Source organism: Heterodontus francisci, unplaced genomic scaffold, assembly GCF_036365525.1.
Source record: "Heterodontus francisci isolate sHetFra1 unplaced genomic scaffold, sHetFra1.hap1 HAP1_SCAFFOLD_84, whole genome shotgun sequence".
Taxonomy (NCBI): domain Eukaryota; kingdom Metazoa; phylum Chordata; class Chondrichthyes; order Heterodontiformes; family Heterodontidae; genus Heterodontus; species Heterodontus francisci.
The window spans coordinates 4996266-5010039 of record NW_027140330.1 but is presented as its reverse complement, the minus strand read 5'-3'; positions in this window follow the sequence as shown (position 1 = coordinate 5010039).

The following is a 13774-nucleotide window of genomic DNA, read 5'->3' as shown; positions in this document are numbered from 1 at the left end:
GACATACACTGACACCAAGTAACAAAGACATACTGTTACACCAGGTAACACAGACATACACTGACACCAAGTAACAAAGACAGACACTTAAACCAAGTAACACGGACACACACTTACACCAAGTCACTAAGACGCACACTGACACCAGTAACAAAGACAGACACTGATACCCAATAACACAGACACACACTTACACCAAGTAACAAAGACAGACACTGACATCCAGTAACAAAGACGCACACTTACACCAAGTCACAAAGACACACACTGACACCCAGTAACAAAGACATACACTGACACCCAGTAACAAAGACAGACACTGATACCCAATAACACAGACACACACTTACACCAAGTAACAAAGACAGACACTGACATCCAGTAACAAAGACGCACACTTACACCAAGTCACAAAGACACACACTTACACCAAGTAACAAAGACATACACTGATACCCAGTAACACAGACACACAATTACACCAAGTAGCAAAGACATACACTGACACCAAGTAACACAGACACACACTTACACCAAGTAACAAAGACTTACACTGACACCAAGTCATAAAGACATACACTTACACCAAGTAACAAAGACATATACTGACACCAAGTAACAAAGGCATTCACTGATACCCAGCAACAAAGACAGACACTTCCAGCAAGTAACAAAGACATACACTGATACCCAGTAACACAGACACACACTTACACCAAGTAACAAAGACATACACTGAGACCAAGTAAAAAAGACATACAGTTACACCAGGTCACACAGACATACACTGACACCAAGTAACAAAGACATACACTTACACCAAGTAACAAAGACATACACTGACACCAAGTAACAAAGACATACACTGATACCCAGTAACACAGACACACACTTACACCAAGTAACACAGACACACACTTACACCTAGTAACAAAGACATCCCCTTACACCAAGCAACAAAGACATACAATGATACCCAGTATCACAGACATGCACTGACACCCAGTAACAAAGACATGCACTGACACTCAGTAACAAAGACATACACTGACACCAAGTAACAAATACATCCACTTCCACCAAGTAACAAAGACATACACTGACACAAAGTAACAAAGACATACACTGATACCCAGTAACACAGGCACACACTTACACCAAGTAACAAAGTCATACACTGATACCCAATAACACAGACACACACTTACACCAACTAACATAGTCATAGACTAACACAAAGTAACAAAGACAGACACTGACACCCAGGAACACAGAGACACACTGACACCCAGTAACACAGAGAAACACTTACTCCAAGTCACAAAGACATACACTGATACCCAGTAACACAGACACGCACTTACACCAAGTCACAAAGACGTACACTGACACACAGTAACAAAGTCAAGCACTGACAGCTAGTAACAAAGACACACACTGACACCAAGTAACAAAGACATACACTGATACCCAGTAACACAAACACACACTTACACCAAGTAACAAAGACATACACTGACACCAATTAACAAAGACATACACTGATACCCAGTAACACAGACACACACTTACACCAAGTAACAAAGACATACACTGACACCAAGTAACAAAGACATACACGTACACCAATTAAAAAAGACATACACTGACACCAAGTAACACAGACATACACTGATACCCAGTTACACAGACACACACTTACACCAAGTAGCACAGACACACACAGACACCAAGTAACAAAGACATACACTTACACCAAGTAACAAAGAGAGACACTGATACCCAGTAACACAGACATACACTTAGACCAAGTATCAAAGACATACACTGATTCCAAGTAGCAAAGACATGCACTTACATCAAGTAACAAAGACATACACTGACACCAAGTAACAAAGACATACAATTACACCAAGTAACAAAGACAAACACTGACACCAAGTAACAAAGACATACACTTACACCAAGTAACACAGACATACACTGACACCAAGTAACACAGACATACACTGACACCAAGTAACAAATACATACACTGACACCAAGTAACAAAGTCATACACTGATACCCAGTAACACAGACACACACGTACACCAAGTAACACAGACACACACTTTCACCAAGTAACAAAGACAGACAATGACACCAAGTAACAAAGACATACACTGATACCCAGTAACACAGACACACACTTACACCAAGTAACAGAAACATACACTGACACCAAGTAACAAAGACATACAATTACACCAAGTAACAAAGACATACACTGACACCAAGTAATAAAGACACACACATACATCAAGTACACAGACATACACTGACACCAAGTAACATAGACATACACTGATACCCAGTAACACAGACACACGATTACACCAAGTAACAAAGACAGACACTGATACCCAGTAACACAGACACACACTAACACCAAGTCACAAAGACATACACTGACACCCAGTAACAAAGACAAAAACTGACACCCAGCAACAAAGACACACACTGACACCAAGTAACAAAGAAACACACTTACACCAAGTAACAAAGACATACACAGACACCAAGAAACAAATACAGAAACTGATACCCAGTAACACAGACATACACTTACACCAAGTATCAAAGACATACACTGACACCAAGTAGCAAAGACATACACTTACACCAAGTAACAAAGACATACACTGACACCAAGTAACAAAGACATACACTTACACCAAGGAAAAAAGACATCCACTGACTGCAAGTAACAAAGACATACACTTACACCAAGTAACACCGACAGACACTGACACCAAGTAACAAAGACATACACTTACACCAAGTAGCAAAGGCATACACTGACACCAAGTAACAAAGACATAAACTGACACCCAGTAACACAGACACACACTCACACCAAGTAACACAGACATACACTGACACCAAGTAACAAAGACATACATTGACACCAAGTAACAAAGACATACATTGATACCCAGTAACACGGACACACACTTACACAAAGTAACAAAGACAGACAATGACGCCAACTAACAAAGTCTTGCACTGATACACAGTAACACAGACACACACTTACACCAAGTAACAGAGACTTACACTGACACCAAGTAACAAAGACATAAACTTACACCAAGTAACAAAGACAGGCACTGACACCAAGTAACAAAGACATACACTTACACCCAGTAACAAAGACATACACTGACACCAAGTAACAAAGACATACACTTACACCAAGTAACACAGACACACACTGACACCAAGTAACAAAGACACACTCTTACACCAAGTACACAGACATACACTGACACCAAGTAACAAAGACATACACTGATACCCAGTAACACAGACACACACTTACTCCAAGTAACAAAGACAGACACTGATACCCAGTACCACAGACACACACTAACACCAAGTCACAAAGACATACACTGACACCCAGTAACAAAGACAAACACAGGCACCAAGTAACAAAGACACACACTGACACGAAGTAACAAATACACACACTGACACCATGTAACAAAGACATGCACAGTCACCAAGTAACAACGACATACAATGATACCCAATAACACAGACACACACATACACCAAGTAACCAAGACATACACTGATACCCAGCAACACAGACACACACTTACACAAAATATCACAGACATACACAGACACCAAGTAACAAAGACATACACTGATACCCAGTCACACAGACACACACTTACAACATGTAACAAAGACATACAATGACACCAAGTAACAAAGACATACACTGACACCAAGTAACAAAGACACACACTTACACCAAGTAACACAGACATGCACTGACACCAAGTAACAAAGACACACACTTACACCAAGTAACACAGACATACACGGACACCAAGTAACAAAGACTTACACTGATACCCAGTAACACAGACACACATTTACAAAAAGTAACAATGACAACACTGATACCCAGCAACTCATACACACACTTACACCAAGTCACAAAGACATACACTGACACCCAGTAACAAAGGCATACACTGACACCCAGTAAAAAAGTCACACAATGACACCAAGTAACAAAGGCACACACTGACACCAAGTAACAAAGACATACACTGATACCCAGTAACACAGACACACACTTACACCAAGTAACAAGGACATACACTGACACCAAGTAACAAAGAAATTCACTGATACCCAGTAACACAGACACACACTCACACCAAGTAACAAAGACATACAATGACACCAAGTAACAAAGACTTACACTGATACCCAGTAACACAGAAACACACTTACACAAAGTCACAAAGACATACACTGACACCCAGTAACAAAGGCATACACTGACACCCAGTAAAAAAGTCACACAATGACACCAAGTAACAAAGGCACACACTGACACCAAGTAACAAAGACATACACTGATACCCAGTAACACAGACACACACTTACACCAAGTAACAAGGACATACACTGACACCAAGTAACAAAGAAATTCACTGATACCCAGTAAGACAGACACACACGGATACCAAGGACCAAAGGCATACACTGACACACAGTAACAAAGACATACACTGACACCCAGTAACACAGACACACGGATACCAAGTAACAAAGACATACACTGACACCCAATAACAAAAACATACAATGACACCCAGTAACAAAGACATACACTGACATCAAGTAACAAAGACATACACTGACAGCAAGTAACAAAGACATACACTGATACCCAGTCACACAGACACACACTTACACCATGGAACAAAGACATACACTGATACTCAGTAACACAGACACACAATTACACCAAGTAAAAAAGACATACACTGATACCCAGTCCCACAGACACACACTTACACCATGGAACAAAGACATACACTGATACTCAGTAATACAAGCACACACTTACACCAAGTAACAAAGACATACACTGACACCAAGTAACAAAGACATACACTGACAGCAAGTAACAAAGACATACACTGATACCCAGTCACACAGACACACACTTACACCATGGAACAAAGACATACACTGATACTCAGTAACACAGACACACACTTACACCAAGTAACAAAGACATACACTGACACCAAGTAACAAAGACATACACTTACACCAAGTAACAAAGACATACATTGACACCAAGTAACAAAGACATACACTGAAACCCAGTAACACAGACACACAATTACACCAAGTAACACAGACATACACTGACACCAAGTAACAAAGACATACACTTACACGAAGTAACAAAGACATGCACTGATACCCAGTAACACATTCAAACACTTACACCAAGTAACAAAGACAGACAAGGACACCAAGTAACAAAGACATACACTTACACCAAGTAACACAGACATACACTGACATAAAGTAACAAAGACACACACTTACACCAAGTACACAGTCATACACTGACACCAAGTAACAAAGACATACACTGATACCCAGTAACACAGATACTCACTTACTCTAAGTAACAAAGACAGATACTGATACCCAGTACCACAGACACACTCTAACACCAAGTCACAAAGACATACACTGACACCCAGTAACAAAGACAAACACTGACACCTAGGAACAAAGACAAACACTGACACGAAGTAACAAAGACACACACTGACACCAAGTAACAAAGACATACACAGTCACCAAGTAACAACGACATACACTGATACCCAATAACACAGACACACACATACACCAAGTAACAAAGACATACACTGATACCCAGTAACACAGACACACACTTACTCCAAGTAACAAAGACAGACACTGATACCCAGTACCACAGACACACACTAACACCAAGTCACAAAGACATACACTGACACCCAGTAACAAAGACAAACACAGGCACCAAGTAACAAAGACACACACTGACACGAAGTAACAAAGACACACACTGACACCATGTAACAAAGACATGCACAGTCACCAAGTAACAACGACATACAATGATACCCAATAACACAGACACACACATACACCAAGTAACCAAGACATACACTGATACCCAGCAACACAGACACACACTTACACAAAATATCACAGACATACACAGACACCAAGTAACAAAGACATACACTGATACCCAGTCACACAGACACACACTTACAACATGTAACAAAGACATACAATGACACCAAGTAACAAAGATATACACTGACACCAAGTAACAAAGACACACACTTACACCAAGTAACACAGACATGCACTGACACCAAGTAACAAAGACACACACTTACACCAAGTAACACAGACATACACGGACACCAAGTAACAAAGACTTACACTGATACCCAGTAACACAGACACACATTTACAAAAAGTAACAATGACAACACTGATACCCAGCAACTCATACACACACTTACACCAAGTCACAAAGACATACACTGACACCCAGTAACAAAGACAAACACTGACACCTAGGAACAAAGACAAACACTGACACGAAGTAACAAAGACACACACTGACACCAAGTAACAAAGACATACACAGTCACCAAGTAACAACGACATACACTGATACCCAATAACACAGACACACACATACACCAAGTAACAAAGACATACACTGATACCCAGTAACACAGACACACACTTACTCCAAGTAACAAAGACAGACACTGATACCCAGTACCACAGACACACACTAACACCAAGTCACAAAGACATACACTGACACCCAGTAACAAAGACAAACACAGGCACCAAGTAACAAAGACACACACTGACACGAAGTAACAAAGACACACACTGACACCATGTAACAAAGACATGCACAGTCACCAAGTAACAACGACATACAATGATACCCAATAACACAGACACACACATACACCAAGTAACCAAGACATACACTGATACCCAGCAACACAGACACACACTTACACAAAATATCACAGACATACACAGACACCAAGTAACAAAGACATACACTGATACCCAGTCACACAGACACACACTTACAACATGTAACAAAGACATACAATGACACCAAGTAACAAAGATATACACTGACACCAAGTAACAAAGACACACACTTACACCAAGTAACACAGACATGCACTGACACCAAGTAACAAAGACACACACTTACACCAAGTAACACAGACATACACGGACACCAAGTAACAAAGACTTACACTGATACCCAGTAACACAGACACACATTTACAAAAAGTAACAATGACAACACTGATACCCAGCAACTCATACACACACTTACACCAAGTCACAAAGACATACACTGACACCCAGTAACAAAGTCACACAATGACACCAAGTAACAAGGCACACACTGACACCAAGTAACAAAGACATACACTGATACCCAGTAACACAGACACACACTTACACCAAGTAACAAGGACATACACTGACACCAAGTAACAAAGAAATTCACTGATACCCAGTAACACAGACACACACTCACACCAAGTAACAAAGACATACAATGACACAAAGTAACAAAGACTTACACTGATACCCAGTAACACAGAAACACACTTACACCAAGTCACAAAGACATACACTGACACCCAGTAACAAAGGCATACACTGACACCCAGTAAAAAAGTCACACAATGACACCAAGTAACAAAGGCACACACTGACACCAAGTAACAAAGACATACACTGATACCCAGTAACACAGACACACACTTACACCAAGTAACAAGGACATACACTGACACCAAGTAACAAAGAAATTCACTGATACCCAGTAAGACAGACACACACGGATACCAAGGACCAAAGGCATACACTGACACACAGTAACAAAGACATACACTGACACCCAGTAACACAGACACACGGATACCAAGTAACAAAGACATACACTGACACCCAATAACAAAAACATACAATGACACCCAGTAACAAAGACATACACTGACATCAAGTAACAAAGACATACACTGACAGCAAGTAACAAAGACATACACTGACAGCAAGTAACAAAGACATACACTGATACCCAGTCACACAGACACACACTTACACCATGGAACAAAGACATACACTGATACTCAGTAACACAGACACACACTTACACCAAGTAACAAAGACATACACTGATACCCAGTCCCACAGACACACACTTACACCATGGAACAAAGACATACACTGATACTCAGTAATACAAGCACACACTTACACCAAGTAACAAAGACATACACTGACACCAAGTAACAAAGACATACACTGACAGCAAGTAACAAAGACATACACTGATACCCAGTCACACAGACACACACTTACACCATGGAACAAAGACATACACTGATACTCAGTAACACAGACACACACTTACACCAAGTAACAAAGACATACACTGACACCAAGTAACAAAGACATACACTTACACCAAGTAACAAAGACATACATTGACACCAAGTAACAAAGACATACACTGAAACACAGTAACACAGACACACAATTGCACCAAGTAACACAGACATACACTGACACCAAGGAACAAAGACATACACTTACACGAAGTAACAAAGACATGCACTGATACCCAGTAACACATTCAAACACTTACACCAAGTAACAAAGACAGACAAGGACACCAAGTAACAAAGACATACACTTACACCAAGTAACACAGACATACACTGACATAAAGTAACAAAGACACACACTTACACCAAGTACACAGTCATACACTGACACCAAGTAACAAAGACATACACTGATACCCAGTAACACAGATACTCACTTACTCTAAGTAACAAAGACAGACACTGATACCCAGTACCACAGACACACTCTAACACCAAGTCACAAAGACATACACTGACACCCAGTAACAAAGACAAACACTGACACCTAGGAACAAAGACAAACACTGACACGAAGTAACAAAGACACACACTGACACCAAGTAACAAAGACATACACAGTCACCAAGTAACAACGACATACACTGATACCCAATAACACAGACACACACATACACCAAGTAACAAAGACATACACTGATACCCAGCAACACAGACACACACTTACACAAAGTATCACAGACATACACAGACACCAAGTAACAAAGACATACACTGATACCCAGTCACACAGACACACACTTACAACATGTAACAAAGACATACAATGACACCAAGTAACAAAGACATACACTGACACCAAGTAACAAAGACACACACTTACACCAAGTAACACAGACATGCACTGACACCAAGTAACAAAGACACACACTTACACCAAGTAACACAGACATACACGGACACCAAGTAACAAAGACTTACACTGATACCCAGTAACACAGACACACATTTACAAAAAGTAACAATGACAGACACTGATACCCAGCAACTCATACACACACTTACACCAAGTCACAAAGACATACACTGACACCCAGTAACAAAGGCATACACTGACACCCAGTAACAAAGTCACACAATGACACCAAGTAACAAAGGCACACACTGACACCAAGTAACAAAGACATACACTGATACCCAGTAACACAGACATACACTTACACCAAGTAACAAGGACATACACTGACACCAAGTAACAAAGAAATTCACTGATACCCAGTAACACAGACACACACTCACACCAAGTAACAAAGACATACACTGACACCAAGTAACAAAGACTTACACTGATACCCAGTAACACAGAAACACACTTACACCAAGTAACAAGGACATACACTGACACCAAGTAACAAAGAAATTCACTGATACCCAGTAACACAGACACACACGGATACCAAGGACCAAAGGCATACACTGACACACAGTAACAAAGACATACACTGACACCCAGTAACACAGACACACGGATACCAAGTAACAAAGACATACACTGACACCCATTAACAAAAACATACAATGACACCCAGTAACAAAGACATACACTGACATCAAGTAACAAAGACATACACTGACAGCAAGTAACAAAGACATACACTGACAGCAAGTAACAAAGACATACACTGATACCCAGTCACACAGACACACACTTACACCATGGAACAAAGACATACACTGATACTCAGTAACACAGACACACACTTACACCAAGTAACAAAGACATACACTGATACCCAGTCCCACAGACACACACTTACACCATGGAACAAAGACATACACTGATACTCAGTAATACAAGCACACACTTACACCAAGTAACAAAGACATACACTGACACCAAGTAACAAAGACATACACTGACAGCAAGTAACAAAGACATACACTGATACCCAGTCACACAGACACACACTTACACCATGGAACAAAGACATACACTGATACTCAGTAACACAGACACACACTTACACCAAGTAACAAAGACATACACTGACACCAAGTAACAAAGACATACACTTACACCAAGTAACAAAGACATACATTGACACCAAGTAACAAAGACATACACTGAAACCCAGTAACACAGACACACAATTACACCAAGTAACACAGACATACACTGACACCAAGTAACAAAGACATACTCTTACACGAAGTAACAAAGACATGCACTGATACCCAGTAACACATTCAAACACTTACACCAAGTAACAAAGACAGACAAGGACACCAAGTAACAAAGACATACACTTACACCAAGTAACACAGACATACACTGACATAAAGTAACAAAGACACACACTTACACCAAGTACACAGACATACACTGACACCAAGTAACAAAGACATACACTGATACCCAGTAACACAGATACTCACTTACTCTAAGTAACAAAGACAGACACTGATACCCAGTACCACAGACACACTCTAACACCAAGTCACAAAGACATACACTGACACCCAGTAACAAAGACAAACACTGACACCTAGGAACAAAGACAAACACTGACACGAAGTAACAAAGACACACACTGACACCAAGTAACAAAGACATACACAGTCACCAAGTAACAACGACATACACTGATACCCAATAACACAGACACACACATACACCAAGTAACAAAGACATACACTGATACCCAGCAACACAGACACACACTTACACAAAGTATCACAGACATACACAGACACCAAGTAACAAAGACATACACTGATACCCAGTCACACAGACACACACTTACAACATGTAACAAAGACATACAATGACACCAAGTAACAAAGACAGACACTGACACCAAGTAACAAAGACACACACTTACACCAAGTAACACAGACATGCACTGACACCAAGTAACAAAGACACACACTTGCACCAAGTAACACAGACATACACGGACACCAAGTAACAAAGACTTACACTGATACCCAGTAACACAGACACACATTTACAAAAAGTAACAATGACAGACACTGATACCCAGCAACTCATACACACACTTACACCAAGTCACAAAGACATACACTGACACCCAGTAACAAAGGCATACACTGACACCCAGTAACAAAGTCACACAATGACACCAAGTAACAAAGGCACACACTGACACCAAGTAACAAAGACATACACTGATACCCAGTAACACAGACATACACTTACACCAAGTAACAAGGACATACACTGACACCAAGTAACAAAGAAATTCACTGATACCCAGTAACACAGACACACACTCACACCAAGTAACAAAGACATACACTGACACCAAGTAACAAAGACTTACACTGATAACCAGTAACACAGAAACACACTTACACCAAGTAACAAAGACATACACTGATACCCAGTCACACAGACACACACTTACACCATGGAACAAAGACACACACTGACACCAAGTAACAAAGACATACACAGTCACCAAGTAACAACGACATACACTGATACCCAATAACACAGACACACACATACACCAAGTAACAAAGACATACACTGATACCCAGCAACACAGACACACACTTACACAAAGTATCACAGACATACACAGACACCAAGTAACAAAGACATACACTGATACCCAGTCACACAGACACACACTTACAACATGTAACAAAGACATACAATGACACCAAGTAACAAAGACATACACTGACACCAAGTAACAAAGACACACACTTACACCAAGTAACACAGACATGCACTGACACCAAGTAACAAAAACACACACTTACACCAAGTAACACAGACATACACGGACACCAAGTAACAAAGACTTACACTGATACCCAGTAACACAGACACACATTTACAAAAAGTAACAATGACAGACACTGATACCCAGCAACTCATACACACACTTACACCAAGTCACAAAGACATACACTGACACCCAGTAACAAAGGCATACACTGACACCCAGTAACAAAGTCACACAATGACACCAAGTAACAAAGGCACACACTGACACCAAGTAACAAAGACATACACTGATACCCAGTAACACAGACATACACTTACACCAAGTAACAAGGACATACACTGACACCAAGTAACAAAGAAATTCACTGATACCCAGTAACACAGACACACACTCACACCATGTAACAAAGACATACACTGACACCAAGTAACAAAGACTTACACTGATACCCAGTAACACAGAAACACACTTACACCAAGTAACAAGGACATACACTGACACCAAGTAACAAAGAAATTCACTGATACCCAGTAACACAGACACACACGGATACCAAGGACCAAAGGCATACACTGACACACAGTAACAAAGACATACACTGACACCCAGTAACACAGACACACGGATACCAAGTAACAAAGACATACACTGACACCCATTAACAAAAACATACAATGACACCCAGTAACAAAGACATACACTGACATCAAGTAACAAAGACATACACTGACAGCAAGTAACAAAGACATACACTGACAGCAAGTAACAAAGACATACACTGATACCCAGTCACACAGACACACACTTACACCATGGAACAAAGACATACACTGATACTCAGTAACACAGACACACACTTACACCAAGTAACAAAGACATACACTGATACCCAGTCCCACAGACACACACTTACACCATGGAACAAAGACATACACTGATACTCAGTAATACAAGCACACACTTACACCAAGTAACAAAGACATACACTGACACCAAGTAACAAAGACATACACTGACAGCAAGTAACAAAGACATACACTGATACCCAGTCACACAGACACACACTTACACCATGGAACAAAGACATACACTGATACTCAGTAACACAGACACACACTTACACCAAGTAACAAAGACATACACTGACACCAAGTAACAAAGACATACACTTACACCAAGTAACAAAGACATACATTGACACCAAGTAACAAAGACATACACTGAAACCCAGTAACACAGACACACAATTACACCAAGTAACACAGACATACACTGACACCAAGTAACAAAGACATACTCTTACACGAAGTAACAAAGACATGCACTGATACCCAGTAACACATTCAAACACTTACACCAAGTAACAAAGACAGACAAGGACACCAAGTAACAAAGACATACACTTACACCAAGTAACACAGACATACACTGACATAAAGTAACAAAGACACACACTTACACCAAGTACACAGACATACACTGACACCAAGTAACAAAGTCATACACTGATACCCAGTAACACAGATACTCACTTACTCTAAGTAACAAAGACAGACACTGATACCCAGTACCACAGACACACTCTAACACCAAGTCACAAAGACATACACTGACACCCAGTAACAAAGACAAACACTGACACCTAGGAACAAAGACAAACACTGACACGAAGTAACAAAGACACACACTGAC